Genomic DNA, 23,060 nt, shown 5'->3' with positions numbered 1-23,060 from the left:
CTGGATTATCCAGTGAATATGTAGGGGAGATCACTGAGTCCTCTGAGCAAAACGTCGTAAGATTACGACGAGGGCAAGATGGCTGTCTTTGATATCCAGACAACCATCCTGGCCTGTTTGGTATGATGTGGTGTCCTCAGGAAGAACCAGAACCAGACAGATGGATGACGAGGACTGAGTATAGGAATCTGTTGGACAAATTCGAGCAACATTTCCTGAGAGGTCGAGGCGTTGGAAAGTGGACCAAGCAGGGTTGATCCTGAGCATTCTTCCGGTTTCGAGTCTGGAGGACCATTTCTGGGTGTGAGACAGAGGTGGTTGTGGTCATGGTGAGAGAAAGGGAATTGAAACAGAAGCTGGATACTGTACTTGATAACCTTTAAGATTCCTTTCATTCCTGAGAATGTAGGGATATTAACTTTCCACTCCAAACTTAGTCACAACTAATAGTTGGACATACTATGGAATTATCATTGTGTTATGTAGACTCCTTTTCCATGGCTAATGCTTCATCTCTCCCCTCTTTGGATCGAAACTTCTAGAAGTTTGAGTCTGGATTATTTTAATAATAATTTAATAATCTTCATAATGTTTCCCATTATTAGACAAATGACAATTTCAGCCCAGATGGACCAAAGGCCATGCACTCACTAAATGACCAATTCATACAGCCGGAGTTTAATTTTCATGGAACTTAGAAGTCTGGTGGGAAATCTTAATGATGTTTATGTCTTTGAGATCCACTGACATTCAGACGTGTTTGTCAGACAGGGGATAGGGGCTTGACAGAAGCCAGGTTTCAAGAAGGGAGGCAGAAATTTTCTGGAATAAGTAGCATGATTGGACACAACTTTTAATATTTAAAAGAATATATTGGCCCCAGGTTCAGCACAGGAGTAATATTTCAGACTTTCTACTTCAGAAGTTTTTGTAAAGGGAAAATGGTTGTGGAATTCTAGGCTTAAAGCAGATTCCCATTTCCTTGGTTTCCCCATGTCTTCAAGAAAGAAACATGCATATGGAGTCAGAAGGGTTTGTTCTCTGTTCCCCATCACTGCTCAGAAGCTGTGTGATCTTGGGCAAGTTCTATATTTACATGTTCAACCCAGACGACATCTCTGAGGCCCAGACCCCCATATTGAATTATGTATTTGCTAGGTTATCATGGATTTCTCAGCTCTCTCAGATTCAAGTGTCCTAAACTGAATTTCCACCCTGTTTGCCTGGCTTTTCTCTGGTCTTCCCTTTTGAGTAATCGACACCTACCAGTCATCCCATTGCTCAACTCAGAAACTTGGGAATCATTCTAGACCCACCAATTCATCTCAAGTCACCATGTCCAAACCATTAACATGTGCTTTTGGTTCCAACTCAAACTGATCTCCATTTAATGATGAAGTCAGCTTTTGCATAACCAAAAGGAGAGGAGGGTTCACTATTTCCTTAAAGTGAAAAATCTTAACTAATCAAGAAATCCTTCATGTTTTAGTCCCTTGAATGTACTTTTTTTTTTTATTATTCTTTTAGGGATCTTCAATGCCATCCACCTTTGCTTTTCTCAACAAGTAATTTCCTTTGTTCAAATGTGTATTTGTCTGTATTTTGATCGTTATTAGCATCCTTATCAAACAGTGTCTTTGATGTTTGCTATTTCATAAGGTCCACCATCAGCTTCTCTCATTGTTCCTTCTCCGGTTTCACTTTCTCCACTGCTCATCAACACAAGTCTTACAAGGATTTTTTAGGTATATTAAGTTATAAAAGAAAGCCTGTGATTTTGATGGGTTAAAGAGGGTAGAGAGTGATTCCCAGCCTCTGCCTGATGGGTATTCTTCTTCCTTCCTTAAAAAAACAAATCTAATAAATGGCAGACATTTATTTTAAACTTTTGAGTCTGGTCATTCTTGCCCAACAAGTTGGTGTCGTTTGTAAGATCTGAGGAAGGGTGGAGGTGGAGTGTAGGATGAGGAATGAATTTACACACAGTCTTAACTCTCAGATCCTCCTCTGTATCTCCCCTCTGTGGCCTGGAGATTCCATGGCTCCATGCCTGAGTTCAGAAATGCTTTGTATTTCAGGTAGGGACTATAATCTGAGTTCAACCACGTAGTTTTGTTGGTCTGTTAACCCTTACCACCAATAACTGAGAAAACTCGGGTCTACTGTTTTTTAGGTGAGACTCTATTCAGTGGGGTTCTCAGTCAAATGGTTAAAAAGAAAGCCTCATCTCTAATCTCTGTTTAGCTTATTTGAAATAAGCATAACTTTAAATATAGCATGACTATAGCATAACTTAGTATAATGTGGAATTGGTGACCGGAGATTATCTCCAAACTAGTATTGTTTTCCTGCTTCATTCTTATGCTAGGATGTTCCAAAATATCTAAGAGAAAAATCTGGAAATCTCCCATTTTGGCCAGAAAGTAGTCATGATATTTATGGTGAGAAGAAGTTTACAAAAGGAAATAAAAATTCTAAATTCTCTCCTTTACAGATATATCTACAAGAGTTTGAAAACATCACTGATGAACTTCAAAGGGAAAAAAACCCTGTAAGCTTTTTCAGATACACATAGAACAAATGCCTTTGACAAAATAATAATAATAATAAATAATAATAATAATTTGTACTCAAAACCATCCTATTGCCAGCCTCTATATGCCTCAGATTTTCTACACAACAACTCCAGATAGTCTATGAAACTGCCTCAATATAAGATTAAGCCTTCAAAACATTCTTGCCATGTAATTTTTTAATGTTTAAATGAATACCACCTAGAAATGATGGTAAATAGATGTTATTCCATTTAGATTAAATACTCCAAAGACTTTTGAGCAGATTCACTCTGTGTTATGGAAATTAACTCTCCTGCTGTCCAGAACATAATCAAAAACAAGATCAAAAACGAGAACTTCTCCTCAGAGTATGTTTAGGATTACGAAGGGCAAAGGGGTTGAGGAATTATTATATTTTAAACAACAAAAGTGAGTGTAGAAGGAGGCATTGAATACATGCTAATATTGAATACATGTAACAAACAACTCTGTTTTAACATGTAAGGTAATCCCTATTTTATAGATCAAAGGCTTTATTTCTTTCAGAGTCCAGAGTGTTAACCATAACACAACGGAACCAAGGCTTTATTTCTTTCAAACACACACACACACGCACACGCACACACACTGAAAACACCACCCCCCAAGCAAAAGCATTTTGGAGTATTACATATGCATTGTAAATTATTTTGAAATAAAATCATGTTTAGAAAGGCACCATTCTATCAAAAAATTGTGAAGGAAAATGATTCAAAATTTGGAAATAAGTAAAAGAGATTACTGGGTGTTCTTTCAGTGGAATGCTGGACATGATCTAGTAGATCCCCTGGGATTATAATTCTATTAGGGGTGTCCATGATTAAATTAATTTTCCACTGACTAAGCTATTTAGAAACTTTGTATGGGTAGTGGTTAATTAACAGAGAACTGTATCATTGCCAAAATTCTTTTGAGAGTCATTACAAACTATTCCCATCCATAGCAATGCAAAGGGACAGATGCAGTTGGATGCCCCTGACTTCTTTCTGGTGGGAAACAGCCCTGAATGTTAGAGTTTATTGCTCTTCAGTATATTAAATAGGTTTACAATTTCTGTACATTTGCAAATTTATTTCAGAGTTCATTTGATGGATTATATTCATCACTGTTTCTCTGAACCGGTCTTAACATCTTACTGATTTCTTTATTCTTTATGAGTTAAATGAAATCACAGAAATCTTTTCATTTTATGTCTACCTGTGACATGTTTTTAACTTTAGAACTTTATACTATGCTCTGTTTCATCACAGTAAAGATACACAATAGACGTACAAAACGTGGAATTTGTATTTGTGGTTTTGTAATTTTTTGCAAGAAAAGCAGAGTGATACTGACTGCGTATGAAACAAAATTACATAAATTAAATGGTTTTTATACTAATGATACATTTTTTTTCTAGTAGAGTTATAAAATCAGATGGACAATTTTAGTTTTGGCCTGATACAACCAAGCTATAGATCAGTAACTGACAAAGTAGTTGGGCATCCAATCAGGGTCCCCTCAATGGGTAGGACCACTCTGTGTCACTTTGTCAGTCTTTTATTTAACAGTAGCATTTCCTGTGTTTTTCTAAAAGAAATTCTTTCTTAAAACAAGGCCAGAAAGATATTAACCTATATTTCCTGAATATTTTAGCTTGCCTTGTTTATCTTTGAAGCTCCAGCCATTCCCAGAGGGTCTGGAATACAGTTGGCATTCAGTACATATACGTGGGTAAGTGAAAGAAATGAACAATTTTGAGCCTTGCTTTCACTGCCTATGAAGTCTTTAAAAATTTACTTTTGATATTCAATTTTTAATATGGAGTACATTTCTCTTATGTTTGTGAGAGGGAGGAGTGTAATTACACTTTCCTGAGAGGTACAACCAAATTTAAAGCTGCACTAACTGGCTAGTCCTATTTTCCCCCTGATTTTCCACTTATGTCCATCATATATCAAAATTCCCTGTATGCATGGTCTGTTTCTGGGCTCCCTATTGTGTACCATTGGTCATTATGTTTATGCCTGCATCGATATTTCTCTATGTTAACAACTATAGTCATATAAATAGTTCTAATATATGGTAGATTAAGTCACCATCCTATTTATTTTCCTTCAGAAGTTTCTTGGCAATCTTGACCTTTTACCTCTACATAGTTTTCTATTAATTTTTTTTTTCAATTTCATAAAACTATGTTGGGATTTTGGTTGGCCTTGCACTGAATCTGTTGGGATTTTGACTGACCTTGCATCAAATTAACAAACCAATTTGGGAAGAAGTTACATCTTTACAAAACTATGTCTTAATATTCACGATCATGGATCATTTTTCCACTCACTTAGGACTTTTTTTTTAATGTTTATTTGTTTTTGAGGAGAGAGTGTGGGTGAGGGAGGGGCAGAGAGAGAGGGAGACAGAAGATCCAAAGTGGACTCTGCACCGACAGCAGTGAGTCCCACGCGGGGCTTGAACTCACAAACGGCGAGATCATGACCTGAGCTGAAGTCAGACACTCAACTGACTGAGCCACCCAGGCGCCCCTACTTAGGATCTTTTAATGATTTCTAGTGGAATCATATCTGAAGACACGGCTTGTAGGTTTGCTGAGAGGTAAATTAAGACAAGAACATGTAGGGCTTTAATGGTCACATCCTGGAAGTAACTTACATAATTTCTCTCTTCATACTCCTGTTTAGAACTGCATTGCCAAGAAAACCATAAGACTTTACTGAAAATTCTTTGACTTTCCCAGAATTAGAATAACTTATGGTTCCCATCTTTGAGCAGAAGGCAGATTTTAAAGGCTGCATCCCCTCAAAGGGGGGTAGGCCCCCTGACTTCAGATTTGGCCAGGAAGAACAATGGACAAGGTGAAACCTTCTAAAGTGAAACCAGAATCCATAGAGAACAATGACAACAAAGATTTTTTTTTCCCAGAAAACTTATGCCTCACAAATAAAATGTCCCTATTTTTACATTGATGGCATTGCCATGGACCAGTGACTGCTGTGTGTCTTCTTCTCTTTTTTGAATTGGAGTCTTTGTTGCAGGTGTCTTGTCTCTGCTTCATTATTTTATTTTATATCTAGTGTGTGTATCAGGGGAAGGAGCAGAAAACTTGTTCTTGGTTTATAGGTCATGATTAGGAGGAAGTAATCGTGAAAATTGATTACCTGGAGATCCTGGAGTTTTGAGCTGGAGACGGTGACTGGAGAAGGCGCTGGCTTGTCCTCTCAGGGGAGGAGAATGTCCTGTACACGGGAGGAAGACAGAAATACGAATTTGGTAGACTGGCAAAGAGTGGCTAGGTAATCTTAAATTCTATTTCTTTTTCCTACACATTCCAGCCTCCTTTACAGTTAGTTAGCTGGGGGCCACGTAACTGGCTCTGCTAATGGAATATGGACAAAAGTATAATATGCCACTTTAAGGCCTTGCTCCTAAAATCTCTGGTGAGTCAGCTTTCCTCATCCTCCATATTGTGCAACTGGAAACCAAGTACTTAAAGCTGGCACAGCCACAAAATGGGAAAAATCAAGATGCTGGAGTCACCACTTGGAATCACCATCCTGAGTCGTCCAGGAGAGTCAGGTGACCAGGAATGGAGGACGATGTGAGCAAAAAACTAACGTTTATTTTCTTCAACCAATGAGTTTTTCGGGGTTGTCTGTTGTAGCAACTGGTATTAATAATCATCCCAAACCATGTATTTTCAATGACCCAAGAAAGGGATTCTAGGTATCCCAGTCAAGGATAAAGAAATCTTCCTCCATTATCTGGTTCACTCCAGATTTCTGACATCCCATTTCTCTTTGTAAGTGTGTTTTGCTGAATGTGTTAGATCACCTTAATTTGCAATTTCATGAAGGAGTTACCTGTTGGATGGGAGGATGCACAGGGACTGGCTGGTCGATTTTCCTGGGAGATAATGGAGTTGTTTGGGGCAGCCTATGGCTCTTCTGGCTAGAAATTTTCCCTTTGTCACAAGTTTACTTAGCCAAATTTTCAGTATTTTCTGTAGTCTTCTTCATAAGTATTCCAATTAGTTTTTGGCCTCTACTGCCTGCAAAGCAGAAGGAAAACCACAATGACTCAAAGGTATCAATGAACCATTCATAATAATAAATGTAATAACATATGTGAAGAAGGACCCGCAAACTTAACAACTGTGGTCAATAAACATGATTATGTGTGTAACACATCTAGCTCAGGCCTCATATATACCTATTTCCTTGAACCTCAGATACATTTTCTTGCATATTCCAACACTTGTGAACTTTGGATGCATTGTACCATCGATGTTAAGAGCACCTTGTTAATCAACACAACATCGGAATAAGTTGTAAGCTACATGCTTAATCACATTGAGAAAAACCATTAAACGCTATGGTGTTTTAATATGCCTTGAAATTGTATTGTCACTTTAAGCATTATTAAAGAGGTCAAGGTCATTCACAGAGATTCTAAACAGTAGTTTGGGAATACGATCCTATGCATAATTGCCAGGGGCTAAACTTTCATGAATATTTTATTGATATCTTATATACTTTGTAAATGATAAAAGGATATCCAAGAATGAGATTGTTCCAAAAGATAAAATTGTTGCAGGCACACGGAAAATAGGATGTGTCATAGTTCAGCCAGCGGATAACTGAGTAAAAATCAAGGTGTTAAGTCATACTCCTTACTATATTAGATTCGGTTGCATTATTTTCAGCATTTAGCTGAACCAATTTAAAAGGACCCATTTTTACATGCCTCTCCAGATTTCCTTGACCCCATCTGCTTCACAGATCTTTGGCTATTTGCTCACAGGAGAGCCCTGACCACCACTGACATCACCACAACCCCGATACCTGCCAGATGGAACAAGGATTGTGCTCCTGCATGATGCCTACATCATGCGGGGAACCCAACCAAAGCAAAGCCATGGAGCATCTGGATGCTTTCACCATTTCTGGAGAAGTACCACATCTTGGGGAATGGAGTTTGGTTATGCAATGACTGCTCAGAAGGGCTGTTTGATGCAGCTTAGAAGAGGCAGGGAAATAATGCTCATGAGGCAAATTTTGATCAATAAGGGCCTTAAGACAGGAAGAGGTCAGCAGGTTTGTTCCTTTGTCTTATTCCCCTGAAACACTGTTCTGATTGGCCAAGAAACTGATGATGTTTTTTCTCGAAGCCATGGAGAAGCCATCGATAGCTTGGTAAGGCATCTCTGGGGTCCATCTCTGTTCTGGGATTATCATCCCAACTGAAGTGTTAGTATACAAGCTTTGCCTCAAATTCTGCTTTCTAAGGCAGCGTTTTTCAAACTTGTTAAAACCCAGGTTGCAGAGCCCACCTCCATAGTTTCTGTTTTAGTAGGTCTGGGATAGAGCCCAAGAATTGTATTTCTAGTAAGTTTCTAGGTAATAATTATTGATAATAGTCCGTTATGATCCTTTTTATTTTGAGTCATCTGCTGCAATGTTTTCCTTCATTTCTGGTTTTATTTGAGTTTTCTCTTTTTTAGTTAGTCTGGCTAACGGTTTGATTTGTTTATTTTTTCAAAAACAACAAATCTTAGTTTTGCTGATTATTTGTGATTGTATTTTTTTCCATTCTTATTTGAATTATTCCTACTCCAATCTTTATTATTTCTTCCCTTCTGCTAACTTTGGGCTTAGTTTTTTTTTTCCTGGTTATTGGAGTTGTATTGTTAAATAGTTTATTGAGATTTTTCTTCCTTTTTAATGTAGTCATTTATCACTATAAACTTCTCATTTAGTACTGCTTAGCTGAATCCTATAATTTTGATATGCTGTATTTTGTTTTGTTTATATCAAGATTTATTTTATTTTTATTATTTTTTTTTTTAGAGAGAGACAGAACACAAGCAAGGGAGAAGGGCAGAGAGAGAGAGAGGGACAGAGAGAGAATATAAGCAGGTTCCACACTCAGTGCCAAGTCTGACACTGAGCTCGATCCCATGACCCTGAGATCATGACCTGAGCCAAAACCAAGAGTTGGACACTTAACCAGCAGAGCCACCCAGGGGCCCCTGTTTATATCAAGATGCTTTTAAAATTCCCTTTTGATTTTCGCTTTGATCCAACATTTGTTTGAGAGTGTATTGCTTAGTTTCCACTTACTAGTGAATTTTTCTTTTTTCTTGATGTTATTATTGATTTTTTATTTTATCGATTATGTTTGGAAAAGGTGCTCAGAATTATTCTGATTTTCTTAAATTAAGACACGTGTGACATATGTGATCTGCCTGGTGACTGTTTGGTGTTCACTTAGGGATGTCTGTTCTTCCACTGTCGGGTAGAAAGACCTGTGTATGTTTGTTAGTGTTCAACTCAGCCATATCTCCATTGATTTTCTGTCTGGATGTTGTATCCATTATCGTAAATGCGGTTTTGGAGCCCCAACTATTATTTTATTGCCATCGATTTCTTCCTTCAGATCTGTTAGTATTTGCCTTATATATTTAGGTGCTCTAATATTGGGTGCAAATACATTTACAATTGTTATGTCCTCTTGATGAATCAACTTCTTTATCATTATATAATGATTTCTTTGTCTCTTGTGACAGTTTTTGACTTAACATCTTTTTGTTAGATGTAGCCACTTTTCTCTCTTGCTTAACAATTGCACAGATTCTCTTTTTCCCTGTGGCTTTACTTCTTTCCTCTTTCTCTCCCTCCACTCTTCTCTCTTTTTGCAAATTGTACACTTTTAATTTAATTTCAAAAATTCCCTTTGCATGACAATAAGGGGTCTGGAGAAAGCAAAGTCATAATAATGAGGAGAAAGGAAGAAGAAGAACACTCACAAACATGATGCCAAGTGCTGACTGCCCACTGTGCTCCCTGGCTAGGAGAGACGTGGGATCAAAGGGAAAAGCAAGAAAAGTTTTTCTTGACACAAATAAGGGTCCTGGGGCATGCCACTCTAATCGAATTGCTTGGCAATGCAAGATGCAAAAAAAAAAAAAAAAAAAGGAGACTGTGACATCTCAGGACTATGGAGCAGATGCACCAACATGAAAGGGAATCCTTTAGGTACCTTCCAAGGTGCATACAGGGTCTGAAGCATAGTAGGGTCTGTATCCGTGTCCATGAACACGGTAGGTTAAGAGCACCAGTTGAGAGGCTTACAGCAGGAGAGAGACTGAGACTCTGAGACTCTAGCACCCACTTGCCTGGCTGTCCTAGGAAGAAAGTTACTTCCCTGATGGCTGCTCTTGCAGCATAAGCCCCTCCCTCACCCTTTTGCCCTCACTTTCACATAGGTGTGTCTTTAAATTTAATGTCTCTTGAATTTTGTTTTTATTTATTTATTTTTATCTATTTAGCCTCTTTGCCTTTGAGCTGAGAAGTTAATCCATTTATGTTTAAAGTAATTCTTTTCTTTTTTTAATGTTTATTTATTTTTGAGACAGAGAGAGACAGAGCATGAATGGGGGAGGGGCAGAGAGAGAGGGAGACACAGAATCGGAAGCAGGCTCCAGGCTCTGAGCCATCAGCCCAGAGCCTGACGCGGGGCTCGAACTCACGAACCGTGAGATCGTGACCTGAGCTGAAGTCGGACGCTCAACCGACTAAGCCACCCAGGCGCCCCTAAAGTAATTCTTGATAGGTAAGGAATTACTATGCCATTGTGTTGTTTTCTGTTTTGCAGTTTGTCTTTCTCTCCCTCTCATGCTGTCTTCCTTTGTTATTTGCTGATTTTTTTTGAGAGTTATTTGCTTTGATTCTTTTCTTTTTATCTTTTCTATATCTATTATAGGGTTTTTTTTTTTGAGGTTAGTTTGAGACCTGCATAAAATATCTTATAGTCATGATCATTTAGGTTAGTAACAACTTTAGTCTCATAAAAACTCTGTAATTTTATCCCCCTCCATGCACACTTTGTGTTCTTGTAGAGTTTGCTTCTTTTTATATTGTGTATCCATTAACAGATGTTTGTCTTCTTACTTTTATATTACAGTTTATATTAATTTATGCACCTCTAAAGTTCTACATTATTTTTTATCTGTCTATATATTTAACTTTACCAATAAATTTTATGCTTTTCATATTTATGCTGCTTAGTGTGTTTTATTTCAAATTGAAGAACTCCCTTACGCATTTCTTATACGGTAGGTCTAGTGGTGACAAACTTCCTCAGTTCTTCTTTGTCTGGGAAAGACTACCTCTTTTAGAGGATAGTTTTGCTGGGTATAGTATTCTTATATCAATGTGGGATCTGGGCAGTTCTATTGGCTAAGGTTAGCACTGGTGAAAACTAAAGGGCAAAATCTTCAGCGGCAAAAGCTTCGGTGGCTTCAGGTGTTTCCAGTGGCAGTGAGGGCTGCTTAATTCCTTGATGGCAAAGAGTTCTGAGGTCTTCTCTCCTTTTCCCCTGCATATGGAGGTCATTGCTGAGGAGACTCCTTTTGAGGCTGAGATTTGCTAGGCTGGGGGATGGGGTGATGCAGGTAAAATGCTTCCTACACTTCTATGCAGGTATCCTTGGGTTTTGTGCTCCACTGGTAGCTTCTTTTTTTTTTTTTTTTAAATTTTTTTTTTTTTTAACATTTATTTATTTTTGAGACAGAGAGAGACAGAGCATGAACAGGGGAGGGGCAGAGAGAGAGGGAGACACAGAATCTGAAACAGGCTCCAGGCTCTGAGCGGTCAGCACAGAGCCCGATGTGGGGCTCGAACTCACGGACCGTGAGATCATGACCTGAGCCGAAGTCGGACACTTAACCGACCGAGCCACCCAGGCGCCCTCCACTGGTAGCTTCTTAATTGTACTCTGACACTCCCTCTGAGCTATCTGCATCAATGGAAAGTTATTATATGTTGTTGTTGTTGTTGTTGAGGGATGAGCACTAGGATCTCCTAGTTTGACATCTTACTGACATTGCTCCCTAACTTTTGTTTTTTACCTTCCATCTTTTCCTACTTTTCTTACCACCAATTTCCCACTCCCATCTTTTTTCCCCTTCTTTTATTTTGATGGCTAGTATAGTGCTGGATACGCATTAAGTACTACTGATAAATGTGAAATGCTTCTGATAAGAGTATAAAGAAATGTATTTTTTAAGTTTCTTTTTTTCCTTATAATTACTAGATTTTTTCATTGTTTAGCTGATGGACTCATTCTAATTTGTTTTATGCAAAATACAAACTGTTTGTTTCTTACTGGGAAGGAAGGCCCACCTTTCTGTGGGAGCTGGCAAGCTCCTACACTCACATAGTGTGCCCAGATGAGATATATAATACATGTTATTTTTCTGCCTGGCTGACCTCAGGCATATCCCATCCTTCTTAGTTCACTGCCCACAACCCTGACCTACTTCTGAAACTAATAAAGCGGGACATTGCCCTGCTGGAAAGATATTTATTCTGTCCCCTGTGTGAGCTCTTCATTCTCTCTGAATCTGTCAGTTATGAAGACCTATTTAATGATCATTGTCATCCTTCTGATCCTGGCTCTTAAGACTTCAGGTAACTCAAGCTATTTTCAAAGGCTCTGGGGTTCTGCATGCGGCTTTGCAATTTTGGTGACTTGGCATAAGGCAGCTCAGAGATGTTAGCCTCAAGTTTTTATCATGCCAGGATCTTACTGGCTTTGTACTGCAACAATTCATTTGAAGGTCTGGTGCTCCCGGGTAGAGCAGTGGGGGAGAGTATTGGATATACAGCAGTGTTAGGGTAGCAATGTCACTGGGATGACAGCTTGGGACATGGCTTATGTGTGATAAATTGAGTACAAGTTGAGGTTATGTAGGATCAATCAAGGGGTTACTTTGGAGACTGGGAAGTGAATTGTACACAGAGGATGGGACCTTTTGTTTGGGGGTAATGGTAGAAAAATAAATAGTAATTAGCTGGAAGTGAGTGTTTGTATTTATGAAATTAGGCTGGGCTGATGGTTTAGGATAGGCTGGGCTGGGTATATTTGTAGTTAAATGGATCTTGCAGTGAAGTTGAGAATTGAAGTAGATGGAGTCTCCATGTGGGCTGGTTGTGGTTTGAAGCTAGGTATTGGTCTTGGGTGACTTGATTAGTGTTGTGTTTGTCTTGAGATTGGGGATTGGGTTGGCATAAGATGGAGGTAGGCCTGGGATTTGGAACTAGGTATTGGTGTTGGGTGACTTGATTAGTGTTGTGTTTGTCTTGAGACTGGGGATTGGGTTGGCATAAGATGGAGGTAGGCCTGGGATTTGGAACTAGATTTTGTCAGGTGTTTGTTTCAAGGAGACTGAATGAGGTTGAAATGGATAGAGTTTGTACTGGGCTGGAGTAGAGGCTGGCTGGACTTGAATCAGACATCTGATTTGATAACAGCAAAGCTGTTATTAAAATGGCAATCAGTTGGTTCTGGATTAAATATCCAATGTCCTTTTCCAATTTTTCAAAGACTTCCTTGAATGTGATTCTCATTGACCATAATAACCCTAATGTAAGAGAAGGTAGCAAAGGTAAATGAAATCAGAAGGCTCAAATGTTTCCAGATCTCTTCAAATCTTGGCATTTACAGTAAACACATACACCAGAATACAACAAAAGACAACAAAAACAGAATCTTTAACTATCCCTTTAGACAACAAAAGTTGTTGCTTCTTTCTTGGGTTTGAGCTCCATTACCATGTTTTTAGCCTTTTCCCCTTTTCCTCCCTCTTCTACCTTTCCTGTTCTATCACTCTTTCCTTTTTACCACCCCTTTCTTCTTACTTTCCTCTTCCTATCCCCCTCTTCCTTGACCTATTTTACCTTTTTCCTTGAGGGATACTTGTTCCCATGCTCAGTAAAACATTGGAGTAGTTATGGTCACTGCAAGTGGGTTTACAAATAAAATGAAGGTAAAATTTTATGCTTCAAGAATTATAAATAGTTCTGCTTCCTTAATGAACTTAATGGTTATTGAACACATCCATCTTGAAGAATGCGTTCCCAGGAAGTATCTTTTTTTAAAATTTAAGTATAATTAACATACAGTGTTATATCAGTTTCAGGTGTACAATATGATTCGACAATCCTACACATTTCTTAGTGCTCATCAAGTACATTAAGTGTACTCTTAATCCCCTTTATCTATTTTACCCACCCCCACCTCCCCTCTGGCAACCACCGGTTTGTTTTCAGTATTTAAGAGTCTGGTTTTCTTTGCTTGAGAGTCTCCTTTTTTCCCTTGTTTGTTCATTTGATTATTTCTTAAATTCCCCATATGAGTGAAATCGTATGGTATTTGTCTTTCTCTGACTGACTTATTGCACTTAGCATTATACCCTCTAGGTCCATCCATTTGTTGCAAATGGCAAGTATATACAGCCATATATATATATATACATATATACAGCCACATATATATATATATATATATATATATATACACAGCCATATATATATATACAGTATATACAGCCATATATATATATATATATATATATATACAGCCATATATATATATATATATACAGTATATACAGCCATATATATATATATGTATATACAGCCATATATATATACATATATATATATGTATATATATATATATACATATATATGTATGTATCATATATCATATATATGGCTGTATATACATATATATATATGGCTGTATATACATATATATCACATCTGTTTTATCCATTCATCTATTGATGGACACTTTCATTGCTTCCATATCTTGGCCATTGTAAATAATGCTGCAATAAACATAGGGGTGCACATATCTTTTTGACTTAGTATTTTCATTTTCTTTGGGTAAATATCCAGTAGTGGAATTACTGGATCATATGGTATTTCTATTTTTAACTTTCCAAGGAGGCTCCATACTGTTTTTCACAGTGGCTGCACCAATTTGCATCCCACCAATAGTGCACAACGGTTGCCAGGAACTATTTTCGAACAATCTCTTCCCATAAGAAAATCAAAGTGCATATATGCATATGTATGCTCTGGATGGAGCTCTTGTTAGAAAGGGCACATTGCAGGTTTTTGGTTCTTGATGTAGTTGCTACTTGATTTATGACTTGTTAAACTGATCTTAAAACACAGATTGTATATAGAGAGTAAACGGTCTGGGCAATATCTAAATGTGAGTGTAAAAAGGTCAAGACTAGGAAAAGTTGAACAATTAACATCAAGTAGAGGCTTATCACAATTGGGGGGCCACTCTTGCAAGGCATCCTTCCTCTGGTCCCTGCCCTTACTGAATGAATGTCTGGAGGAGGTGATTAAGAGTGAGGATTTTAATAATTTCCCCAAGACAATTATACTGTATTCATGCCCCTATAACTTCTTTTTCTTATACCCACTTGATATCTGATGCAAACAAACACTTCTAACCCAATTTCTGAGACAGAGACTAGTTTTAGAGAGTTTAGGCATTAAACCATTGTTAGAAGCCATGCTGGGATTTGAAAGCAGATTTCTATCTCCTGATCAGAAGAGGAAAGGCATTCAAAGGTGATATTAAGGGGCGCCTGGGTGGCTCAGTCGGTTAAGTGTCCAACTCTTGATTTCAGCTCAAGTGATGATCTCACAGTTTGTGAGATTGAGCCACCAGTTGGGCTCTGCACTGGCAGCACGGAGCCTGCTTGGGATTCTCTCTCTCTTCCTCTGACTCTGCTCCTCCCCCACTCAAGCACACTATCTTTCTCTCTCTCAAAATAAATAAAAATTTTAAAAAGTACTCAGAGGTGACATTAATTTTATTTGTGTATCAAAAATGCATGATCATTCAGGGCAATATGAAGTGAGAGAAGCTGGTTTGGAGCAAAGAGGAGCAAAGGCCCTTTAACAAAACTTTTGGAGATTTCTTGAGGTGCCACTGTCGGCAGAATTCTGCTGGGCTGCCTTCAGTCACTCTGCATTGGAGAATGAGGAAAATGTATCCTTCCTGATACTCATTTATGGCATATATGTTCCCACCCATTTTTCTGGTGACTGCAGATAAGGGAGGATAGGCTGTTGCAACTTCCATATAAGGTGGTTGGGAAGGGAAACACTCCAGGTGAGTTGTTAGCCAGGAAAATGTAAGTGTCACTCTCAGGAAGCCCCTTGCAGATCTCCTCCTGTAAGTGGGATGGTGGCAGGAGAGAGAGCTTGTCATATGAGGGGAGTGAGGATTACGGTGGAGAACACATGGTGGGTATCCTGATGCTGGAGTATGGATGAAGGGTGCAATTTTTCACCTCCTTCCTCTGTTTGATCAACAGGTTGGCTAATGTAGCAACTGAGTGCCTTCGCTAGATTTCTGTGCTAGTTTGTATATACCCAGCATCCCAATGCTGAATAGAAGTGAATACTTCTTATCTTTATTTCCTTTTCTGTATCACAATCTCATCCCTTCTTTTTTTTTTTCAATGTTTATTTATTTATTTTGAGAGAGAGAGAGAGAGAGAGAGAGAGTACAAGAGCAAGTGGGGGAGGGGCAGAGAGAGAAAGAGAGGGAGAAAGAGAATCCCAAGCAGGCTCCGTGCTGTCAACACAAAGCCCAACGCGGGGCTCAATCCCACGAACTGTGAGATCATGACCTGAGTGGAAATCAAGAGTCAGTCGCTTAACTGACTGAGACACTCATCCATTTTTTTAAAAGGAATTTCCCATTCATTCTTTTCTTCCCCTGGCTTTATTGAGGTATGACATGTGTAGGGGTAAGTGTACAATGTGATGATTTGATACATGCGTATACTGCAAAATGATCGCCACAAAAAGGTTAGTTAGCACCTCTATCTCCTCACATAATTCCCTCTTATGGGATGATAACATTTAAGATCTATTCTACTAACAACTTTTAATTATACACCACATTATTGTTAATTACAGTCATCATGCTAGACACTAGGTCCCCAGAATGCCATCGTACAACTAGAAGTTTGTGCACTTTCACCAACAACTGCCCATTTCTTCCACCCCCAGCCTCTGAAAGACACCATTCTACCCTTTGTTTCTTTCAGTTCAGCTTTTTTAGATTCCACTTATAAGTGAGAATAGGCAGTATTCGTCTTTCTCTGTCTGAATTATTTCCCTTAGCATAATGCCCTCTATGTCCATCCATATTGTCATAAAAGGTAAGATCTCCTTCTTTTTTATGGCTGAATAGCATTCCATTGTGTGTGCTTGTGTGTCTGTGTCTGTGTCTATACATACATTTGTCCCATTCTCTTTATCCATTACTTCACTGATGGGACAGTTAGGTTGTTTCCATGTTTTGGCTATTGTGAATAATGCTGCAATAAATATATGGGTGCCGATATGTTTTCAAGACAGTGATTTCGTTTCCTTTGGGTATGTACTTGGAAGTGGGATGGCCAGATAACATGGTAATTCCATTTTAAATTTTTTGAGGAAATGATTCCATTTTCTACAGTGGCTATACAAGTTTACATTCCCACCAACAGCGCCCAAGTGTTCCCTTCTCTCCGCACATTGCCAACAATTTCTATCTCTTGTCTTCTGGTGATAACCATTCTATCAGGGGTGAGGTGATTTTGATTTGAATTTCCCTGGATGATTAATGACGTTGAGCATCTTTTCATGTACCCGTTGGTCATTTATATGTATTATCTGGAAAAATATCTGTTCAGGTCCCCTGCCATTTTCTAATTGGATTGTTTGTTGTTTTGCTAGTGACTTGTATGTGTTCTTTTATTTAGTTAGTTAATTAATTAATTTTTATTAATCTTTATTTTTTTATTATGATTTTTTAAAATGTATTTTTTAATTTACCTCCAAGTTAGTTAGCATATAGGGCAATAATGATTTCAGGAGTAGAATCCAGTGATTCATCTCTTATGTATAACAGCCAGTGCTCATCCCAACAAGTGTCCTCCTTAATGCCCCTTGCCCATTTAGCCCGTCCCCCCACCCACAGCCCCTCCAGCAGCCCTCAGTTTGTTCTCTATATTATGAGTTCTTTATATATTTAGATATTAATGTGTGATCAGGTCAATAGTTTGCAAATGTTTCCTCCTATTCTGTAGGTTGCCTTTTTATCTTGCTGATCGTTTCTTTTTAAGTGCGAGAGTTTTGTAGTTTGATATAGTCCCTCCCGTTTATTTTTGCTTTTGTGGCCTGCGCCGTTGTTGCCACATCCAAAAAATTGTTGCCAAAACCAGTGTCAGGGCACTTTTTCCCTATGTTTTCTTCAAGGAGTTTTGCCGTTTCAGGTCTTACATTCAAGTCTTTAATCCATTTCAGGTTAATTCGTGTGAGGGGTATAATACAGGGACCCAGTGCCCATGCACTTATCCGGTTTTGCCTGCACCGTTTACTGAAGAGACTCTCCTTTCTCCGTTTAATCTTCTTGGCCCCCTTGTCAAATATTAGTTGACCCTATATGCATGGCTTATCTCTGGGATCTGGGTTCTATCCCACTGGTCGATGTGTCTATTTTGATGACAGCCCCATCCTGTTTGATTACTGTACTTTTATAATAAAATTTGAAATCAGGAATTGTGATGCCTCCCATTTGGTTCTTCTTTCTCATGACTGCTCTGATTATTCAGGTCTTTTGCGATTCTAGGCAAATCTTAGGGTTGCTTTTTCTATTTCTGTGAAAAATGTCATTAGAATGATCGCATTGATGGCTTTGGATGGTATGGACGTTTTAACAATAATAATTCTTTCATTTTGTACATGGGATATCTTTCCATTTATTTGTGTTTTCTTCAATTTCTTTAACCAATGTCTTATAATTTTCAGTGTTCAGACCTTTCACTTCACTGGTTAAATTTATTCCCAAGTATTTTATTGTTTTTGATGCTACTGTGATTGGAAGTGTTCCCTTTATATCTTTCTCAGATGGTTTGTTAACAGTGTACAGAAATACAACTGATTTTTGTATGTTGATTTTGTATTCTGCAACTTTACTGAATTCCTTTATCGGTTGTAACAGTTTTGGGGTGGAATCTTTAAGGTTTTCTATATGTAAGATCATATCATGAACGTAAGGGAAGGGAAGCAAAATTATGATGATTTTACTTCTTCCTTTCTGATTTGGATGACTTTTATTTCTTTTTCTTGTCTAACCACTGTGGTTAGGACATCTAGTACTATAATAAATAGTAGTGTACAGCCTTTTCTTGTTCAAACCTTAGCAGGAAAGCTTTCAAATTTTCACTATTGAGTATGATGTTAGCTGTGGGGTTGTCATATACGGACTTTATTATGGTGACGTATATTATATTCTTTCTATACCCAATGTCCCAAGAGATTTTATCAGGAAAGTATTTTGAATTTTGTCAAATACTCATTCTGCATCTATTTAGATAACCATATGATTTTTATCCTACATTTTATTAATGTGATGGATTTCATTTATTGATTTGCATATGTTGAAGCTTCCTTGCATTCCAAGGATAGATCCCATTTGATCATGGTGTATGATCCTTTCACTGTGCTGTTAAATTTGGTTTGTAAGTATTTTGTTCAGAATGTTTGCATCTGTATTCATCAGGGATACTGATCTGTAGTTTTCTTTATTTGCAATGTCCTTAACTATCTTTGGTATCAGAACAATGCTGCCCTCATAAAATGGATTTGGGAGCATTCTCTCTCCTCTTTGATTTTTTGGAAGAGTTTGAGAAGTATTGGTGTTAAATTTTCTTTAAATGTCTGGTAGAATTAGCCAGTGAAATCATCCTGAGCTTTCCTTTGTTGGGAGGTTTTTGATTACAGATTCAATCTCCTTACTTATTATTAGTGTGTTCAAATTTTTTATTTCTTCGTGATTCAGTCTTAGTAAGTTGGATGTTTATAGGTATTTATACAACTTTTTGTAGGTTATCTAATTTGTTGGCATATAATTGTTGATAGTGGTCTCTTACGATTCTTTGTATTTCAGTTGTGTGAGTTATAATTTCTCTCTTTAACATTTTATTTATTTGATTCTTCTCTCTTTTTTTTTTTTCTTAGTTAATCTAGCTAAGGGTTGTCCCTTTTGCTTATCTTTTCAAAAAGCCAGCTTGGTTTTGTTGATCTTTTCTGTCTTTCGTGGTCTCTATTCCATTTATTCCAGTCTGATGTCTGTTATTTCCTTAACCTGTGCTAACTGGCCACTCATGTTACACTCCCTCTCCTACAGGGAAAGTGTCTCTTTCCGAACTGGGCTGCCTGAGCGTGGGGGAGGGGTGACAGCGTGACTCAGTGTACCTTTTCTTATTTCTGGGCTTCACCGAGGTTCTGTAATCATTCACCTGAAATCCACTGGCTCTTGGGAAGGTATTTTCGTGCACAAGTAGTTGTTCAAACTGATGTGTGTCTTTCTTTTTTTTTTTGAAGTGGGGGGGGGGGGGAGTGGTAGAAATTCCTGTGTCTGCTGTTAAATCCCTACAGTAACTTTCGTTTCAGTTGTTGTATTTTTCAGCTCCAGATTTTCTGTTTAATTCCATCTTTACAATTTCTCTGGTTGATATTTTACTTTTGTTCATGTATCATTTCCTGCTCTTGTTTGGTTGTCCGTGCTCTCCTTTAGCTCCTTCAGTATATTTGAGACAGCTGTTTTAAAGTCTATCGGCAAGTCTCAGGCCTGTGCTTCTTTGAGGTACGTTTCTGGAGATTTATTTTGTTTCTTTGAGTTAGTCTTGTTTCCCTGTTCTTTGTATGCCTTGTGATCTCTTTTTGAAAACCGGTCATTTGGAAAAACAGCTCCCACTCCCAGTCTTTACACACTGGCTCCATTCAGGGGTAGACGTCACTAATCTCGTGAAAGCTTAAGGTCCTCTCTGGCATCTTCCAGGCATATGTCCTCCCTGGGCCTATGGTGTGCTTCCCCCAACCCTGATTCTTCCATATACACGTTGCTTTAAATGCCTTAATTTCTCTTAGAAACTTACACCTGTTTATTGTCAAGGCCTTACATTCCTCTTTCCATAATCTCTTGTCATGAGGCTCCTATGGGACCATAGTCCCCCGAAACTCTCACAAGTCAAGGTGTTCTCCGCTGCTTTCAGCCCTCGCCAACCTGATAGCCAAACTGTGCCACCATTCCCATCAATGCTCTGAGTCAAGCAAGGCAGATATGAGTTCCTCAGGCAGCCCACACACAAGCCGGAATATTGTAAGAAGATGCCACTCTTTTCCTTCCTTCCATGCTGAGGGAGGAGCTGGGAATCGGGTGGCTTCCTCCTGACCATGCCACCTTGCACCAAGGAGTGGGTGGAGCAAGACTGAGCAAAATGCCACAAGTGTTCCTACCATTCTGAATGTGGCTTTTTCTTGCTCAGGTGTTCCCTTGGTTAATGCAGCCTCTTCTTCTTCTTCTTTTTTTAATGCTTACTTATTTATTTTATTTTGAGAGAGAGAGTGCGAACAGGGAAGGGGCAGAGAAAGAGAGAGAGAAAGAGAATCCCAAGTAGGATCCGAGCTACCAGTGCAGAGCCCGAAGCCAGACTCGAACCCATGAACCATGAGATCATAACCTGAGCTGAAACCAAGAGTCAGATGCTTAACTGACTGAGCCACTCAGGTGCCCCCCAGTTGATGCAACTTTTTTTTTTAATTTTTTTTTTAATGTTTATTTATTTTTGACAGAGAGAGAGAGAGAGAGAGACAGAGCATGAGCGGGGGAGAGGCAGAGAGACAGGGAGACACAGAATCCAAAGCAGGCTCCAGGCTCTGAGCTGTCAGCACAGAGCCCGATGCGGGGCTCGAACCCACAGACCGCAAGTTCATGACCTGAGCCCAAGTAGGACGCTCAACTGACTGAGCCACCCAGGCGCCCCTTGATGCAACTTTTTAACTGGTTTCTAGAATTCCCACAAAGCTACTTTGGTCCACATGATGCTTAGTTGGTGTTTCTGTGGGGGAAATGAGGGCCTGGAGTTTCCTAGCCTATTGTCTTCCTGATGTCACTCCAGAGTCCTGAGTCACGTAGACCAGAAATTAAACCTTGGCTCTCTCGTTTTTCAATCTGGGGGCCTTAGCAGGAACAGTCTCTCTTGGTGCTTCAGATTTCTTATGTGAACAATGGAAATAATGATAGTTTGTTGTAAGTTTTCATTGAAGTAACATACAAAAATTCTCAGCACAAGTAGTTTTAAGTGTTTGATAGTCATTATTTTCTTTCCAAGGGACTTTTTTTTTTTAAGAAACCCAACTGCTTCTAATGAGTAATGCTTACAGAATACAAGCTATATGAAGGGAACTGTACCATTAAAGTATTTTCAGACAGAAGGCTTGTATGCCCATGTGTATATATCTGAGTAACTAGTTTGTTGGCCTGTGCATTGATGCGTGGTTGTGAACACACGCCTGTGGGTGTGTCCGTGTTCAGTTTGTATGTGATAGTGGATCTGTGAATAAATTGAGTTGTATACATGTATCCATGCCAACGTGCACATGGATACACAGTACCTGTTTCTGGGAAGGTGGGCACTGCAAAGGGGGTTTCAGCTGTAATACATATTTATTATTTCAAAGCAATGAGGCACTGATAAGCATGTGCACTAATATGCATGTGTCCTGCCTTAGAGCAGAATCTGGCTATGCCCAAGGAACTAAGCATCAGAAGCACATTTCTGTTCAGGCAAATGGGAACTTGCCCCACAAGTACTCCCGTAGGCAAAGTCTGTAGTCTTAAACTCTCAGGGAAATACCTTTAGTAATAACAGCAATAGCAGCAACAACAACAACAATAACTATAACAAAGGCTGACGTTTAGGTAACTCTTAGCAAGTGCCAGACTCTATTGTAGGGACTTGACATGCCTTAACTCATTTAATGACCACAGCAACCTCAAGAAGTAGTCTTTATTATTATTATTTCCATTGTTCAGATGGGAATGAAGGGACAGAGAGCCGAAGTCACTTGTCCAAAGACCAAGATCTTGTAAATAACAGAGCCCAGGTTTGAATCTAGATGGCTTTGATCCCAGCTCCCGTGCACTTCGCATTCTATGTCTTCTGTCATCATGGCTGCATAGAGACTGACCATAGCCGTATCTTTCCCAGGAAGCATGAAAAAAGCATTCAAAAGATCGAAGATAGAAGAAACCTCTAAATGTCACCAAGGCTATGGAGTGTGCAGAGATCGATGCGGAAAAGATGAAACGGAAGTTCACTTCTGTCGTAACAACAGAAGGTGCTGCATTAACTCAGATTCAACCATCCTTACTAACGTTATAGCGAAGGAAATTGAGTGGCCAAGATTAATCACCACAAGTATGCCTTTTTACTGAAGACCCTCAACGATTTCCCCTTCTGGAAAACTTCCTGTCAAATATTTTCACGATAAAATTGCATTCCAGCCTCCCGTGTCTGTCTTTCATTCTATGAAGATTCATGATCGGAGGAGGGAAGTTAGGTGGGAGCCGTGGACCTTGATAAAAAGGCTCCAGCCCAGAAAGCAAATAAAATTCTGGGATTGTGCTCAGTAGATGTAGAGGGTACAGAGGAACTGAGATTATAGTTTACCTTGCTTGCTTACCACGTAGCGTGAAAAAGAATAAGCAGGCACTTCACAAAATTGGGTATCTAAATGGTCACTAGACATAAGA

At 38.8% G+C, this 23,060-nt stretch overlaps 1 long non-coding RNA gene across 1 annotated transcript in view; it reads right to left on the bottom strand.

The window, feature by feature from the left end:
- Window positions 1-23,060, bottom strand: part of LOC144615803 (uncharacterized) — a 168,610-nt gene that overhangs the window by 9,274 nt on the left and 136,276 nt on the right. Inside the window, exons 2-3 of the long non-coding RNA XR_013554414.2 lie at window positions 6,452-6,639; window positions 5,750-5,827 (exon numbers count right to left, since the gene is read on the bottom strand). This is a non-coding gene — a long non-coding RNA (uncharacterized LOC144615803). The remainder of the gene's footprint in view (window positions 1-5,749; window positions 5,828-6,451; window positions 6,640-23,060) is intronic.

This window comes from Panthera onca, chromosome A3 (genome assembly GCF_046562875.1).
Source record: "Panthera onca isolate mPanOnc1 chromosome A3, mPanOnc1 haplotype 2, whole genome shotgun sequence".
NCBI classification, from domain to species: domain Eukaryota; kingdom Metazoa; phylum Chordata; class Mammalia; order Carnivora; family Felidae; genus Panthera; species Panthera onca.
Note: the sequence above shows the minus strand (reverse complement) of the source record. Positions and strands in the feature narration are given on the sequence as shown.